This window comes from Lissotriton helveticus, chromosome 3_1 (genome assembly GCF_964261635.1).
Source record: "Lissotriton helveticus chromosome 3_1, aLisHel1.1, whole genome shotgun sequence".
Classification (NCBI taxonomy): Eukaryota; Metazoa; Chordata; class Amphibia; order Caudata; family Salamandridae; genus Lissotriton; species Lissotriton helveticus.
In genome coordinates, this window is record NC_136061.1 from 733,962,491 (window position 1) to 733,979,696 (window position 17,206).

The 17,206-nt window shown below is 42.9% G+C and overlaps 1 protein-coding gene across 4 annotated transcripts in view; it reads right to left on the reverse strand.

The window, feature by feature from the left end:
* Positions 1-6,543, reverse strand: part of FAR1 (fatty acyl-CoA reductase 1) — a 564,623-nt gene extending 558,080 nt beyond the window's left edge. For 2 of the 4 annotated variants that reach the window (XM_078680905.1, XM_078680903.1), the window contains exon 1: positions 6,369-6,500. The gene's annotated coding sequence lies outside the window, so the exon portion shown is untranslated. Of the gene's footprint in view, positions 1-6,368 lie in introns of all 4 variants that reach the window. The other 2 variants (XM_078680901.1, XM_078680904.1) reach the window with 2 other exon arrangements.
* Between the last annotated feature and the right edge of the window lie 10,663 nt (positions 6,544-17,206).

The following is a 17,206-nucleotide window of genomic DNA, read 5'->3' on the forward strand; positions in this document are numbered from 1 at the left end:
CATTAAAAATGAGGGCATCGGCTTCCGTGAAGGGATTAAAAAGATTTAATAGTGTATATGGAGAAATGTCTGATAGACCGGTTTTAAAGGTCTATCTAGCAATGGTCACTCCACAATTGTTGTATGGTGCAGAGGTACTCTATTTAAGTGGCTAAAACGGATGGGACAAAGAGGAGGGAAATATCCTTAATAGCTTGTTTTCGCTGCCTAGATCGTCCATGGTACAAGCAGCAAGATTAGAATTGGGAATCACACCATGGGCTTTAACAGCCTGCATGGCTTTATTACGTTTCTTCATAACGAGTCGTGTGCGCATGGAACATGCGGGTACATCCCAGGGAGGCACACCTGGGTGGCTCAAAAAACAATGATTCCACTGTAAGTTGAAAGTATTTATTTTTGTTCAAATTATACTTTTTAGTGGTAGATGATATTAATGTTCATATTAATAACGATAGATGTATGATCAACAATTCATTTCAAGCATATAGCTCCGATGCATTTCGGGCTAAAACGCCCTTTTTCAAGGAGCGCTGAAAGAAGAAGAAAATAACTACTTTCAACTTACAGTGGAATCATTGTTTTTTGAGCCACCCAGGTGTGCCTCCCTGGGATGTACCCGCATGTTCATGCGCACACGACTCGTTATGAATTAATTGGGCGTTTCGACGGAAACGCATCCAAGGAGTGCACCCTACCGAGAGAACTATTTCCTTGAAGAATTTTTTTCGACACATCGCTGTGCACCCTCTACATCTACTGTAGTTTATTACGTTTCTGGCAGCGGTTAGGACTAAAAAAATCTCACAGTGGTGTAAAAATGAAATTGCCAACAGTGAGGAAAAAGAGAATAGAGCCTCAATTAACGAAGCGTATGGTGTGTTACAGCTAAAGTTGTGCCCTCAGTCCCTCTATCTAAAGATAGATAAGAAAGAACTTAGGACACTGGGTATAGAAGTGTCTCGAACCCATGACCAGGAGTACCTCTAAAGGAAAAGCTCAGTTTCCCATATGGCATCAGCATGGAAAAATGATTTACATTACCCCTATCTCAACAGACTACCTAGCTGCCTGCTACGGCGTGAAGTGCTAAGATTGAGAATTGGGATAAACCCTTGTTAGTCAAATAAAGGTGGAGAAAAAAAATTATGATCTATAGCGATGGAAAAAGCACCTGCACTTTAGGTACTACCTGTGATATTTTGCATATATTATTATATTGCTTGAAGATTTTAGATATACGAAGAGATTTTAGGTCCGATTTTTTAAAAATATGATATTAAAAATAGGATGCAAGCTGTAAACCTCTTCGTAGGAATGATGAATTTAGATATAGCCTGTGCCATTGGAAAATAAATAAATAAAGTTAAAGTGTTCCTTAAATGTAAAGTGTTCCTTAAATGTAAAGAGTACCGATGAAATTTAGTTCTTTTAAGTTACTAGGAGAATGAGTTATTAAAGGACAGAAGTATTGTGTGAGACATACTTGAAGGTCCATATGCCTCAAAAATGGAATAGTTGGTTTTAATAAATTTTAAGATATTTATCTTCCATTTTAAAGAAATGTGAATTATAGGCTTAAGAAGACGTATTATATATTCTATGATTCTGACTTGCTTATTTTATTGAATAATATGCTGTTTATTGTATACTTTTATGGTTGTAAAAAGACGAATAATGTTTTATTGACTGACTGACACTAAGCAGTTGGGCAGCTTAAGCCTTCCAAAATGTCACAAGGTTCACCCAAGTCAAAAGTTCTAAAACAAACAGAGCTTCAAAATGTGCACCGAGACCCATTTACTGTAAATCTTACATACCAAGATAGCTTCACATCAAGGTTTGTGTCTGTTGCTTTCAAGTGGGCCTGTGCCTGCAGGTACTGGACGTTGATCACTCCCAAGTGTAAGTACAATGAAAACAGCAAAGAGAGCTCCACATAGCCCAAAAAAAAAAAAAAAAAAAAAAACCCACGCACCCTAGGACGATATAAACTCTAGACTACTGACCAGAACAACAAGCACGGTCAAAGCCAATAGGTCTCGCGTTTCGAAACTATTGGCTTTGCCCACGGTGATTAGCCACATTGCACAGTATGGATAAAGTTTAAAAAAAATATAAAAACAAGCCTTTAATGCCCAGCCCACATTATTTTGCCAGAGCACACACCAAAGGGTCGATTCCGATCCGGTAAAATCACCGTCCGTACGACTCGCATCCGGAGCCGTTTCCTTACGACTCGTACAGACGCCGTACGACCCGACGAGTACGATCCAGACCGGGGTACCAGGACGCGAGTCGTACGGTCCACGTCAGGTAAGAGTGATTCGTACGGAAAAGCGCACAATCATACACACCGTACGGCGCGTACCCCCCATGATCGCAGGGGTACGCGTCGTACCCCAGCGATCACGGGGTGTACGCGTCGTACCCCAGCGATCACGGGGTGTACGCGTCGTACCCCAGCGATCACGGGGTGTACGCGCCGTACCCCAGCGTACATGGTGTACGCGCCGTACCCCAGCGTACATGGTGTACGCGCCGTACCCCAGCGTACGCGCCGTACCCCAGCGTACATGGTGTACGGCGCGTACACCCCGTGATGGCAGGGGTACGGCCCGTACACCCCGTGATGGCAGGGGTACGGCCCGTACACCCCGTGATGGCAGGGGTACGGCCCGTACACCCCGTGATGGCAGGGGTACGGCGCATACACCCCGTGATCGCAGGGGTACGGGCCGTACCCAGGGGGGGCCGTTCCGTACCTGTTTCGGGGCGAACTCTGCTTTTACGGCACTTTCCAGCTCCCGTAGAAAAAGGGTCGTACGGAGCGTACCCAACACGGATCGTACTTGCGGGGTCGTAAAAAGCAGCCGCGAACCGTACAAACGTCGTGTATAGTGGGTTCCGAGGGCGATTCGTACGGGAATTCTATTCGTACGGTCCCTGGTACGATTCGTATGGATAGCTGCATTGGGTGTTGATCATACTATGCCGTTCGTATGGGGACGGCTACAGGTACGAATCGTACGGAAAAAAATGCTCCGTATGACGATTCGGAGCGCTTTTTACCGGATCGAATCGACCCCCCATGTATGCACCTTTCAGTAAAACGGCACGGCTGCTTAGTTTTTCCTTATTAGTTACCCATCCAAGTTAGATTTGTAACGAAAAAATAAAAAAAACTTTTTTAAAGTGCAAAAGCAGCTTTTCTTTTTTTAAGTGGAAAGGAAGAGCGGAAGCAACGGGTGCAGAAGCAACATTAGACGAAGGCAGGAGCAAGTTGGTGGGCGGGCAGCAACAAAGGAGAGAAAAGAAAATGGGTGGGTGAAGCAATGGGGAGAAGCACAAGGGCAATAGCATCACAGAGTGCAAGGGGAGAGAGCACACAAGGGAGACAGCTCGGAACGCAATCATTCTGATGGAGCGCTTAATAAGAAAGAAAACAAGCATTTGTAATGCAATAGGTCTTGTATTTATTAGAGTATGAGCTTTTGGCATTGTAAATGACAATGCCTTTTATTTACGAGTTGTTTTGAAAATAGATAAAAGGCATGGTCATTTACAATGCCAATAGCATAAGCTCTCGCAAATGCGAGACATAATGCGATGCAAATGCATGCTTTCAAAATTTTCAGAGAGCGTTAGGAGAGAGAATGTCCTAGCAGGTAGGACAATGCTAATTGAGAAAATAGTGCTCGGAGGATGTAATTAAAGCCTACCGAGCAACAACACACGTAACAGGGTTTGTCACCATGGGAGGTTACAAAATGGGACAAGGCGGTACTAAGGAGGGACTACTAAGCCTTTTGACCAATGAAAAGCCACAGTTTACAGTGGATAATGACAAGCCAATATAAAATGTGGGCGGGGCTTCAAGTCCCTACTTCAATACAGCATGCCTCGCAGAGCAGCACATGCACTGCCCAGGCTCGACCTAAAAAGTAGTGCTTGAAAGCAAGCAGTGGAAGAAGAGATGCCAGCCACTTAAGAGATGGCAGAGAGGTAATCAAGTTCCAGCCAACTGGAAACCACTTTCGCAATAGCTTCAAAGTAAAAGATTTATCATTAACCACTTGGATGCTAAGCCATTTCCAACGATAGTATGTAATTTCCATTGAAATCAATGGAAACTCCATGACGAGCTGGGCTCGTCATGAGCGTCGAAGGGGTTAAAAGTACCATCCTTAATTTGCATCATGTTATACCTTACAAACCGTTCAAGATAGTTGAAAATACAATTTGACAGGTCAAACTGTGTAAGAGACACTGACCCGGGTTCCCATCACAATCAAATTAGACTTAAGAAACTGTAACTCTGCTGAGCCAAAACGAACACATATTCAGAACAAAGTAGTCACTTTTCAAAAAGGTGATCTAACAATCTAGTAAACAGATCTATTGTATAAAAACCTATGAACAAAGGTCAAAAAGTTAAAGTAACCGTTGTCACTAAATGCTGAACAAGGAGATAATGAAATAAATAAAAATAAGGCAAACATTTTTCATCAAAAATAGCGAGAGCTATCCTTATATTATTAAAGCGTTTTCCTATTGTTTGCATATCACATCTCTCCTGCGTCATTCCCATTCACTTTCAACAAATTTTAGTTGTAGAAAGCTGCATGGCTGCTATGGTAAATATTAGAGACCCCGAGTGAGGAGAAGCAAAATGACATCACTGTAGACCCACATAAGAGGCATCTGCATGCCACAATATTACTGACTCACCCACGAACACCGTGGACCCACTGTTACCTGCTACCATGATCATTAATACACAGGGTAGTTAACTTCTAAAAGTCCCAACTTGGCATGTGTTAATATACGAGTATAACCTATCCTAACATTTGGCAGGCACCCTTACTTTAAATCTGATGTAGCTGATAGTTTGAGCAGGAGTCAACCTTAACTCCTACAAATCAGACTCTACCCCTGCTTGTACATTAATCACACAGAATTTAACAACGAGCATTGCAAAAAATGCTAGTGTGAAAAACGTTGTGATGAAGGTTGCTATTAACGTTGGGTTTGTTCTTATCCATACAAAACATAAGTGTCCTCACAATGTGTAGAAACAAAAAGTTTGCAAGAGGGCAAATATATTCCAATGTGCTAGCCCTTCAAAGATATCAATGATTAGCAATTACTTTTGGTTCACGCAACCCCGCTGTGTGACCATATATTATAGACTGCTGCCGAGGGCTAACCCGGTTGTTAAAGGCCCTGAACCTCGGCTCGAGCCTATGACGAGAGAGAGGGACTTTAACGACCGGTATTGCCTGAGGCAGAAGGGCTAATGTTCATATACAATAAATCACAGGTTGTTCAGAGATAATTGGGTGAGGGACCACTGTTTAATAGCTCGACTAGCAACGAAATAAAGGTTTTTACAAGGGCCAAAAACACCAATGTGGAAGAGGCCGTGTCTAACACATAACTATTCACTGCAGTTCCTAAATACAAATACTCGCTAACTAAGTCATACTAATAAAATTAATATTTTGCTAAAGTGATTCCAGGTAAGTAAACATACACGACGTCCACTGTCCACTCTATTCTAGCATCTCTCGTTACTGGCAGTTTCAGTTTCACCAAACTGATATTGCAAACCCACAATCTACCTTATAAAAAAATGAATGGTTTCATTCTTTGGGCGTAAGGGCTAAATCACCAATGAGATGCGATGTGTCCCTTGAGTTCCTTTTCACGGAGCCTTGTCTCCCATTTTATTTTAATTCGACAGCAATTCAAAACTAAGGATTTTTCCCCAATCTGACATTCTTACGCATATCCGCACGGGATTTGTTAATCTTTCGTTCGCCTCGTTTCCCGTCGCAATATATTGCACATCTCTCTGGAATAAGCATCATGTGGTCCACAAACTGACAGGCCACTAAGACAGGTCGGGGAGTCGGGTGCCTGCTGCCAAGTCTAACCTAGCTGTCGCGGACTTTAGTCTGGACAGCATAAATTCATAATTTTATCCTTTCGTGAGCCATAAAAATATGCACCACTCAGTGCAGGGGATATTATTAAGCATCCACGTGTGGAATGGCACAGGCGATTGATTGTTGGCTCTTCCTGGTGCTGCTTCCGCGTCACCCGCCATCCATTCCCAGCCGAGATTGTAATTGTAGAAAGCTGCATGACACCCGTAATTACTAATTTTTTGATACCCCGAGTGAGGAGTAACAAAATGACATCAACGTAGGCCCCACGGGGAGGCATATGAATGCCACGATGTTACTGACACACCCACGAACACCGAGGACGGCCCGTTACCTACTACACAGTTAACGTGACCGTTAGGCCAGCACATACACAGGGTAGATAGTGGATTTAAAGGAAAATTAAATTTTTGTTACCGTTGGATGCGGGGAAGGTGCACACTGCGGCGGATAGAAGGCTGCGTTGACGGCGGTTGCTGTGTGCGTGATAGAGGAGACGCGCCCAGGCAGCAACAAGGACCGGTAAGAGGGTGGCTGAAAGACTGCACAGAGCGCGATGTGTCGCAGAGCAGCCAGAACTAAAACTAGTGGTGGGAGGTGCCGGAGGTGGAGCAGGCCTCATTACAAATACGGCTGCGCGCCCGCATAGGACAAAAGTACGGTCTCGTTATCACCCCTGGGGTACCAAATGAATTCAGTGCCCCTGGGGTACGGGCATTTTTCTCAAGTAAATATGTGTCAGGGTAAAGTGGACGCTATTCGTACTGCTCTGTACCGCCCACCCGATATTCTTTTGACCCACGCCCTCTGCTCCTGGTGTCTCGGAAGCCACACCCCTGGTCCTTGACGATTCAGACACGCCACCTGCCAAGCACGTTTGGCTAGGCTCTCCCTTTTCTTGACAGTGAGTTGCTTAGTGCTCACGTTTTACATTCATCCTACGCGGTTCAAATGTGAGCTATGTCCAAAAAACTAGAAAAGCTAGTTTTTTAATGTGTCACCGTGGTCGACGCCATGTTGCGAAGCAAAACCAATTTGGAATCTGTAGAAGGTGGTTTAGTTACGTAAATGAAACCTGGGAGGGTCCGTCTGGCATGTAGGGCAATCAGGCGGTGCCCGATGGGCTGCGTTTTACCTGTTTTCATTTATTTTATGCGTTTTTATATAGCGCGGACTTTACCCGAAGGTGTCAGAGCGCTTCACAAAAGGAACAGATCTGATACACGAGGAGAACATTACAAGTGAACAAATTACAAAAGCAAACGTTATGTTACATGAGGCTAGAGTGACAATTGTGAGCAAACAAAATACAAGAGGTAGCAAACGGTGCATTACAGGAGGAAAAGTGACGTGTGCAGGTTACAAAAGCATACAAAGTACAAGTAGAGGTATAATACTGCAATATATGGCAGATACTCAAACACCAGAACAAACATTACGTAGTCAATGGTGGCACTTGTGCAAGTATTTAAAGCAAACAAAATGTAAGAGGTAGCAAACAGTGTGTTACAAGAGAAAAGTGACGTGTGCATGTTACAAAAGAGTACCAAACACAGGTAGAAGGATAATACTGCAATAAATGGCAGAACACACTGGGAAGACACTTCCAAAGTCATGGAGAAAAGGATTCTCTATAATGGAGGGTCTTCCTTCAGATAGCAGAGAGGGTGAGAATTACAGTAGTCCAGTCTGGAGAGGACCAGCGATTGGACCAGGGTTTTAAGGTCTTGCTTCGGTAGGAAGTGACAAATTCCCTAAAGAAGGCGCAGTTGATATCGAGCAGACTTTGCAGTGGAGTTGATGTGGTAGATTAGATTGAGTTTTTTGTCAAGTATGACACCCAGGGATTGTGCGCTGTCAACACTGATGGGTTTATTTTATTGTGAAGTAGATTCATCTGATGATGGACGGAGCGCTGAAACTTTTCAGAAACTCGCCCCGTCACAGATCTGGGTTTAATCCATCATCATTCTTTAGCTTACATCTCCACCCAAGTTCAGACCCAGCCATATGCAAATCAGTCTTGACCCTGTTCCTCGTGGAAACAGTCCAGCCCGAACTGCCAAGCCAGGTCTTCCCTGGACCAGAAACAACAGAAACAAGCATCCTGGGACCAGTTTCGGGGTAACACCCCTCATCAGCCAGGCTAGCTTGAATCCAGTGGTAAAGTGAGCAAGGGACATTGCAAGGGGGGTATTTGAGTGGGTGGTTTTACCCCTGGTAAAAGCAAAAAGTGCAGCTTGCCTAGACTGAGCATGCACAATGTGTATCAAATTTCGGCCAGGTGGTAGCCTGCCAGCCAGTAGGATAACCACTGAGGTTGCCCCACCAATCAATAAGACTTAAAGTCCTGTGCGCCCATTCCCTCAATCACCGTTGCCAACCGCATCTAGGATTGTGCACCTCTTGGGTCCCCACATTAGATTGATTAGTAGGAAGTTAAGTAGTTTAAAGACTGGAGTGAGAACAACCAAAGGGATTTTAACAAAGTGGTACAGTAGACGGGGCATCATTACTATCTTGGCCAAAGTTGCCTGTCCTGCAACCGACAGGGGCTGGGTGACCCAAAACCAAATTTGAGATTTCAGCAGAGTGACCAAGGTTTCATGACGTTACCATCTAACTAGTTTTTAGTGTTCCCCAATACCTGTATGCCTAAGTAGCAAGATGTCTGGGGGGGGGGGGACATCTGTATGTTGTAAGGCCCAAGGGTAGATAAATCCTCCTCTCTGCACTATTTGTAAATGAGAAAACATAGCAGTTGCAATAATTTCCCAGAGGCCTGACAAGTTGCCGAACAACTGGAGTAATTTAGTTATGTGTGTCAGATCTTTATCAAGGTCACAGATGTATAAAATTATGTCATCACCGTTCAGGAATATGACATGCATGGTGAGTCCCTGGGTGATCTCCTAGTCCAGGATGAACTGCAAAATGTACTGTGCCAGAGGCTTCACTGCTAATACAATTAATAGTGGTTAAAGTGGGCATCCTTGTCTGGTGCCAGAGGACATTGGGTATTGTGATGCGATGTGTGACCCCATCTTAACCCGTGCAGTTGGGTTAGTGTACAAGAGTCTAACCCAACGCACGTAAACAGGATGAATGTTGCACTTCACTAAGGCAGAGAACATAAATTCCCATCCAAGTGTGTCGAATGCTTGTTGTAGTTCCAGGGAGAGACAGCAGGCCGCGGTTGTATGACAGAAGCACGCCTAGCTAAACCAAGCGTGCCACAATACCGCAGTCATAACAACGAATGCGTCTTAACCACACATTCCTTTACCACGCATGACTTTGCAACAAATTTTGTTGTAAAGGCATGATAGGTAAATGTATATGTATAGTAAACATTAATCCCCAGCCTCCCTTCGCTGAGCTCTAAAAACCGGACCCATCCCTGCAGTCTACCCACCTCAGCCTAAAGACTACCCCAACCCTTCACCTTGATCCCTTAATTTCCAGCCCCAGCCCCAAAAACTACCCCACCCGGAGCCCTAAAACCCAGCCCTGATCCCCCCCGAGCCCTAAAACCACCCCAGCCCTAAAAACTGCTCCGCCCTGAAACCTAAAGAAAAGAAAAGAAAAGTACTTACCAAGCTGCTATTCCATTTGCCGACTGCAGGAAGTCTCCAACTCCCCTACGCCCAGTCGCTGCAGTGCTAGACTTCTAACTGCCTTTACATGCATATGCGTGATTAAGGCACGCATTGTTCCTCTCGTGTGGAAATGGCACGCGTGGCTCAGCCTACATTGTAAAGACGGTTTCCTGCTGTCCAAAACTAACACGCTGCATCCACGGCCCTAATATAAATGACGTATATCTATAGAGATGTTGCGTTGCAGGACAAATCTGTAATGGTCTGCACGTATCAATTGTGGAATCAGAGGGAGTAGGCACTTCATTAACACTTTATTCAATATTTTATATTCAGAGTTTAGCAAAGATAAAGGTCTATAGGAGAACATGTCTTCGGGGTTACGACTCGGCTTTAGGAGAGAGATGACTAATGCCTGACTCATGGTGGGCGGTAAAGAACCAGCCTCAAACAATGCCTTATTAAGCCATTCTAGTTGTGGTGCCAATCAAGAGGCAAAGGTGGCTTAAAATTCTATGTGGTAGCCCAACTGAGCCAGGCATTATATTACGGGCAAGCTCATCATTGCCATGCTGCAATTCGCCTGGTGTGAATGGAGCACCCAAGGCCTCTCTGTTAGAAACGGACACTGTTAGAAACTGGATTGTTGGTTGACTGGGGTGTAAGCCCTGATCAAGCAGCAACCACAATCCTAGTCAGGGTAAGGCACAAGCAAACCCTAAATTATCCTGTGCTAATCCTCTGGAAGCTTGGCACAGAACAGTCAGGCTTCACTTGAAGGCAATGTGTAAAGTACTTGTGCACCAGTAAAACAGTGAAAACGTCACACAAAAAGAATCCACACCAGGTTATAAAATATAACTTAATTTAATTAACAAAATAAGATTAAAACAAATCAATGAGTAGAACTTTAATTATTACATTTAAAAGAATAGACTGTAAAATAGCACTTCGAATGGCATTGTGAGCAAAACTACGATGGATTTAGGCCCAGATCTCTGTACTGGGGTGAATGTATGACATTGTTCTGCATTCTGTCCATCAACTGTTGGTTTTGCATTTGTCACCCCGAGTGGGACAGGTATGCTCAGACTAGAGTTCCGTGCTCTCCATGCCACTGGAATCAAGCTATCCTGCCTGAAGAGGGGTGAAACTCCGAAACCGGTCCTAGGATGCTTGTTTCCAGTCCAGGGAGGACCTGGCTTGGCAGTTCGGGCTGGACTGTTCCCATGAGGCACAGGGTCAAGACTGATTTGCAGATGGCTGGGTTCAAACTGGAATGGCACGGTGAGCAAAAAAACGATGGATTTAGGCCCAGATCTCTGTACTGGGGTGAATGTATGACATTGTTCTGCATTCTGTCCATCAACTGTTGTTTTTGCATTTGTCACCCCGAGTGGGACAGGTATGCTCAGACGTGAGTCCCGTGCTCTCCATGCCACTGGAATCAAGCTATCCTGGCTGAAGAGGGGTGAAACTCCGAAACCGGTCCTAGGATGGTTGTTTGCAGGCAGGGAGGACCTGGCTTGGCAGTTCGGTCTGGACTGTTCCCATGAGGCACAGGGTTAAGACTGATTTGCATATGGCTGGGATCAAACTGGAATGGCATGGTGAGCAAAATAACGATGGATTTAGGCCCATATCTCTGTACTGGGGTGAATGTATAACATTGTTCTGCATTCTGTCTATTAACTGTTGTTTTTGCAGCAGGCATACTAGTAGCATTTAATTCACAGGCCATGGGCATATGTAGTGTACTTTAAAAAAGGACTTATAAGTAAATTAAATAGGCCAATTGTGGATAAGCCAATGTGACCACGTTTTAGGGGGAAAGCACAATCACTTGACCACTGGCTAGCAGTGGTAAAGTGCACAGAGTGCTAAATCCAACAAAAACAAATTCAGCAAAAATTGGAGGGGGAAGGAAAAACATTGCAGAAAGGGCCATTACCAACAGACACCCTGAGTAAGTGTAATCCGGCGAGGAAGGACTTAATGTCATTAGGGCTGGGGGTGTGGGGAAGCAATGAGTTGGTGTAATAGTCCCAAAACGTCCTGTGGATATCTAATTGAGTGGTTTTGTGGGTATTTGGGAGGGGAGCACTGATAAGACAGGTGTAGGTGGCGGCTGCAGTTTGAACATTTGTACGAGCAGTGCACTGGCTTTATCGCTAAGTGCATGTGGTTTCTGTGTGTAGGCTGCATAGTCAATAAGCTGCAAGAGCTTGCATATTTAATTCTTGCCTCTTGCTAGCGCTGTACAGGTGTATTATGTTCCGCTGCTTCTCGCTCCAATGAGCCTAATTGGTTCTCAGCGCATCAAAGGTCATTAAGCACTGTTTTTGGGCCACCCACTACGGTATTTATAGACACACCCCTCACCACTACGTTAAATGCTTCGCATTTTACTAGTGGATACGTTGTGGTATTAGCATTTTCTGCAAAGTATGTGTAGTGGCAAAGGTGTCCTGAACACTATGTCCTCCAGTAATTGACCCCATTGAGTCAAAGTTAATGGTGTCTCTACTGAGAGATAATCCAAAACTGTCAGGGTTTGAGAACTGCGTTTGGCAGTCACCCTGATAAGTTAGAGTCTCTGTTGAATTCTTCCTCTAGATACCAGTCTCTGTAGATTTAAAATTATTCACAACTTAACCAGTCAGTCAATTATTGGTGCACAGTGATGATTGGTGCTGCTGTGTTTTTTACTATATAGGACTGCCAGCATATAAAGCCTGTATGGCTAAAGAGTTGGTTGTGTTTCAGAATATTGACACAAACTATTCTGCTACAACAATATCATAACAAGAATAGTGACAGTAAAAATTGTGAAGGTTAGTTTATGTTGGTAAATATAGTGTCTCCTTCTCCTACCCTAAGTTTTAAAGCATTCTTATTTGAACTCGCTAAGGAAACGTTATTCATTTGTTACTGAAATAAAGTTATACAAATAGAATTTGAGTAGTGCAATTTAAAATCTTGTTAACCAAGAACCTTGCCTGATTATACTCTGGGATTTGCTATAACAAAGATTTTAGAAGGGCAGTCCTTATTTTCTAACACTTGGCATGCTTGTCTTCTTGTATTTCAGATAAACCAAGGCAGGCGTGGCCATGGTACTGACATTCATTTACGCAGGTTCCCTATTATTGGCACCTCATCCGTCATACTCAATTAAACCTGAGGCAGCGGAAGGACAGAGGATCTTTAGTTAGCTTTTGCTTATCACTGATGCCCCTAAATCACCCTTACAACCTCTCCCATCTAGCATAGGAGCCTTGGCTTTTAACGTTCTTCCCATGAACCTGTAAACGTCTTTAGGTGCTTCTTTAGAAAGAAAATTAATGTTGAAAATTTGAACAACTACCACCAGAAGACTCTGCCCTTTCGCCTGCTGGCATGACCCCACTATGTCTATGCACATTGAGTACAATGCTTACTTTGTTTTAATACTACTGTTGCACTGCTATGTCATATGACCTAATTTTTACCCCATCAAAAACTGATGAGCTGTGCACATCAAGTGTGAAGCTCCAACTCCAACTTCTCTCATCAAAGTCCACTCTCGGCCATGACGTAGGCTGTCCTGTTATCAGTGTGTTCTTTGTGGATATCAGTGGTAGTTTCTCAGTGTTTTCCAAACATTTTAAAATTAGTGCTTATCGGTGTTTATTCAGCTGGATACCCCCCAAAATAAACAAAAACTGTGTTTTCCAGTGTTCGCAATTTTTTTCGTTGCATTGATTGTTATAAAGCACATATTTATTTCAAAGGAGAAGTAAATGCAGGGTATGTAGTGTCTTCCCATTGGCAGTGTGCCTAATGGACCTATGTTAGACTGTTTTAAGCACAGAGAGTCTGGGCTTAGCAGTCACACTCGCATCTCATTACCCTCTCTCCGATCTCATCACATCTCGCACTCTCTCTGCCTGGTTACAGAACTATTGAAGGATTGAAAAACTAACAGTGTTATATGCATTTCATTTTAAAAATAAACAGTTTATGGACACAGCTGGGGGGGTCATTCATATACTCTTTACTGAATATTATGATATTTGAAAGTTGGTCAACCCTGCCAGCAGCACAGTACATTGTGAAACCTCTAAAAATGTTTAATAACACCATATTAATTTGTAGCCCTACATTCTATGACACCTGAAGCTTAATGCTTTAATCCTAATCACCACTGCTTTGCTGCACTGTTTGCCTGACTATATTAAAAGTGATGCTGCTGTTGTGATGACACTCATAGCTGCCAAGTGTCCCCATTGCAAATGTCCCAGTTGACATCAGTTCTGGACATTTAACATACGTCACTTGTATTCTGGAAATTGAAGTTGTGCTGTATGTTAACATTGTAACAATGGCCTCAAAATCCCAGCAGTAAAGTGCAGTTCAGTAAAAAGCCAGGACTTGCTGAAGGTATCACACTTAACAATGGGACACCCTTTCAACTATGAATTATGTTGATATGTGGAAAGTCTTGTGTCATCTTTTCGCTTCTATCCAAAGTGCATGGTGGCAGCACTCTTTTCGCAGGTACCTGTCACTACACCTTGTTGAATGTTTAAAGCCTGAGGTGTTTGAGAGGTTGCCTGCTGCCATAACTGACTTTTAAGAAAATGAGACTGGTGTATCAAAGATTTTAACCCATTCTGAGTCTCTGGGTAAATGTATTTGTATATATTGACCAAGATTCTTATGAGCAAGCCAGTTCACTAACTAGTGAAATAATTAAACTCTGCCAAAATATCAAATATGAGTTTAATATTCACAAACTATCTATAGTGCATATTATATCCATATCAGACCTAAAACATGCTTCTATCCATGCACCTTTATTACAAGCACACAAAACTGGAGAAAACAAAAGGAAGAAGAAACAGTATTTTAGTGAAATCCATAAAAAACAAAAATCAAGCAGAATAATCTTAGCCTGATCATTCTTGGTATTACCTTGTATGACAAAGTTACATTCTGTTGGCTATTTCAGAAAGAAATATTGAGTAATTATTTCTCACTTTCCTTTATCCGAATGGCATTTTAGTTTGTGGTCGTACAGGTGTTTATATGTTTACACTGAAGAGGGCTGTTTCCCTTTCAATGTAGTTTTATCAGTTATTATAGGTTTAATCTTAAAACAGGATTTCCTAAGCAGTAGCAAGGCGGACTGACCAGGGACTATTACTCAAACAGATACTTGATGGAAAATAAACTGCATGGCAACAGCAAAGTTCAGTTCAAATCACACACCCCAGTATGTGCATCAGTTTTTATCCTTTCAAGAGCCAGTTAGAAATGCATGTCAGACTACACCACACTTCAGTCTTCAAAACCCACTCTCTTGAGCACAAGCATTTGGACTTACCACAGACTTACATTCAGATGATGTGTAAGAACAGTCTGGACAGATGATTGAGGGAAAATTAAGTGTATAATTACACACACTTTATTAGGTCCACTCCCCCACACAAGAGTTATAAGACTGGTGTTTACTGTCAAGTTCCTTAAATAGCACTCCGAGCCACTGCCAAAAAAACAGTGAAGCTGATTCCTCAGACTGCTCCCCATCACATTTTCCTACTCCAGCCTTCTACATTCTATGTGATCTCACCACATCCTATATGCTCTGCCCAAATCCATCTTATCGATAAACAAAACAAGTTGCCAACACGGCACAACTATTTGCACATTAGTTCAAGGTACAATGAACAAAACAATTGCCCTTGCAGAGCTGCTTTTTCAGTTCATTTTTAATCATCAATTTTTTTCAAATATATTCAACAACACTTTTTCTTTTTTTGTGGTGTCTTTTTTGTAAGAACTAATCAAATTTGCAGATACAAATATACAAAATTGCTAACAATTCTCGTTTTTATTTTATTGGAGCCCCATTTTGGATTGAGCTATTAGCTATTTTATTGGAGCCGCATTTTGGATTGGGCTATTAGCTCAATCCAAAATGGGGCTCCTATAAAATAAAAATGAGAATTGTTAGCAATTTTATATATTTGTATCTGCAAGTTTGATTAGTTCTTACAAAAAAGACACCCCAAAAAAAGTGTTGTTGAATATATTTGAAAAAGTTGATGATTAAAATTGCACTGAAAAAGCAGTTCTGCAAGGGCAATTGTTTTGTTCATTGTACCTTGAACTAATGTGCAAATAGTTGTGCAGTGTTGGCAACTTGTTTTGTTTATCGATATTATGGCACGGCCTCACTGCGCTTTAGCCAAACCGTTGTTGTTTTGTCCAAATCCATCTTATAGCATCGGCATCCGCAGACATTTTTCCAGAGGGGGGCAAAATTTTGCTTCATCACCATCCTCCGACATGATTGAGCACAAGTATTAAATAAATAAATAAAAAATCTAATAAGACAAAGAGCTTAAATAAACAAATAAACCCATGGGGGGTGGAAGGGGGGACGGCTGGAGAGAAAAATCTTGTGAAGCGCCATGGCAGAAGACCTGCAACTGCAATGAAACAGGAAAAAGCAAAAAATGGCCAGAAAAAGAAATCTGAATCAGATTGATGTGGATCTAGAGAGATCGTAGACACAAAATATCCGAGATCTCGGACGAAGAACTTAGCTGTTGAGGTAGATTATCATCGGTAATGGATGTAATCTTGAAAGGAAAAATGTCCTTTCTTGAGTCCCCTCACTCACCGGAGTTTCCTCACGGTGACATGCTTCATCATAGGGCCATCCCAACCCGCTGCAGATTGAGGTGTGCTGCGACTTGCGAAAATACATAGGAGCACTGTAGCGAGGAACTATGTGTAGTGCAGTGATGTATGTGGAGTGGAGTTATTAAAAATACCTAACTAGTGGGCGGAATTATTTTATTCTTGCTCCTAGTTAATATATTAAACATGGGGTGGGTCTCTAGGTCAGCCTGGTTTGTAATGAGTCAGGAGTCCTAGTAGAGTGCCAACATGTTTTCTGTGCTGATTTCATTGCTCCTTTACGTCCTTCAATGGCAAGCGAATTAGTTTGAACCCAAAGACATAATTCTCCAGTTGCTAGGCCAAGAGAAGTATGGACAGAATGGAGTTCATGGGTGTGGTGAGAAGGAGTTCTGACAGACTTGGGAGTTACATTCAGCTAGGAGTAAGTGGCCAAGAAAATGGAGGATGGACTTGATGCTAAAAAGGTGATGTGGTGAGAGTAAAAAAGTACTGTAGATGGGGGAGGTTATGAGGTAGCCCCAGCTCTTTCTTGTGTTGCTAAAGATAGGACACGGATGCCCAGGGCTAACAGATACATTTAGGAGAAAAGTAATCTGTTAAAGTGGCAGGGCCGGAAGCAATAAATAATATCAAGTAAGACTTGCTGGAGATTGATGAGGGATGACCAAATGGTGGAGATGGACGAATACAGTTGCTTCTAGATTTAAGAAAAAGGAGGTGGGGTAGCAAGTCAAATGAACATTCTACCTCTTAATCTGTCTAGAGGGTCCGGGTCAGACATGATATAACCTGGAATCACTGAGCTATGGCAGTGCTGGCCTGATACCGGTAAGTTTGAGAAAGGACTAAACGATCAGTGTGAAGAAGGTGTCTGTTAGGCCTAAGAGGAGACCAATATGCCAATGCAAAGTGAACAGGGCCTAGAACCCAAAGAACTAAGTAAAGTGGTGAGAGAGATAGCCG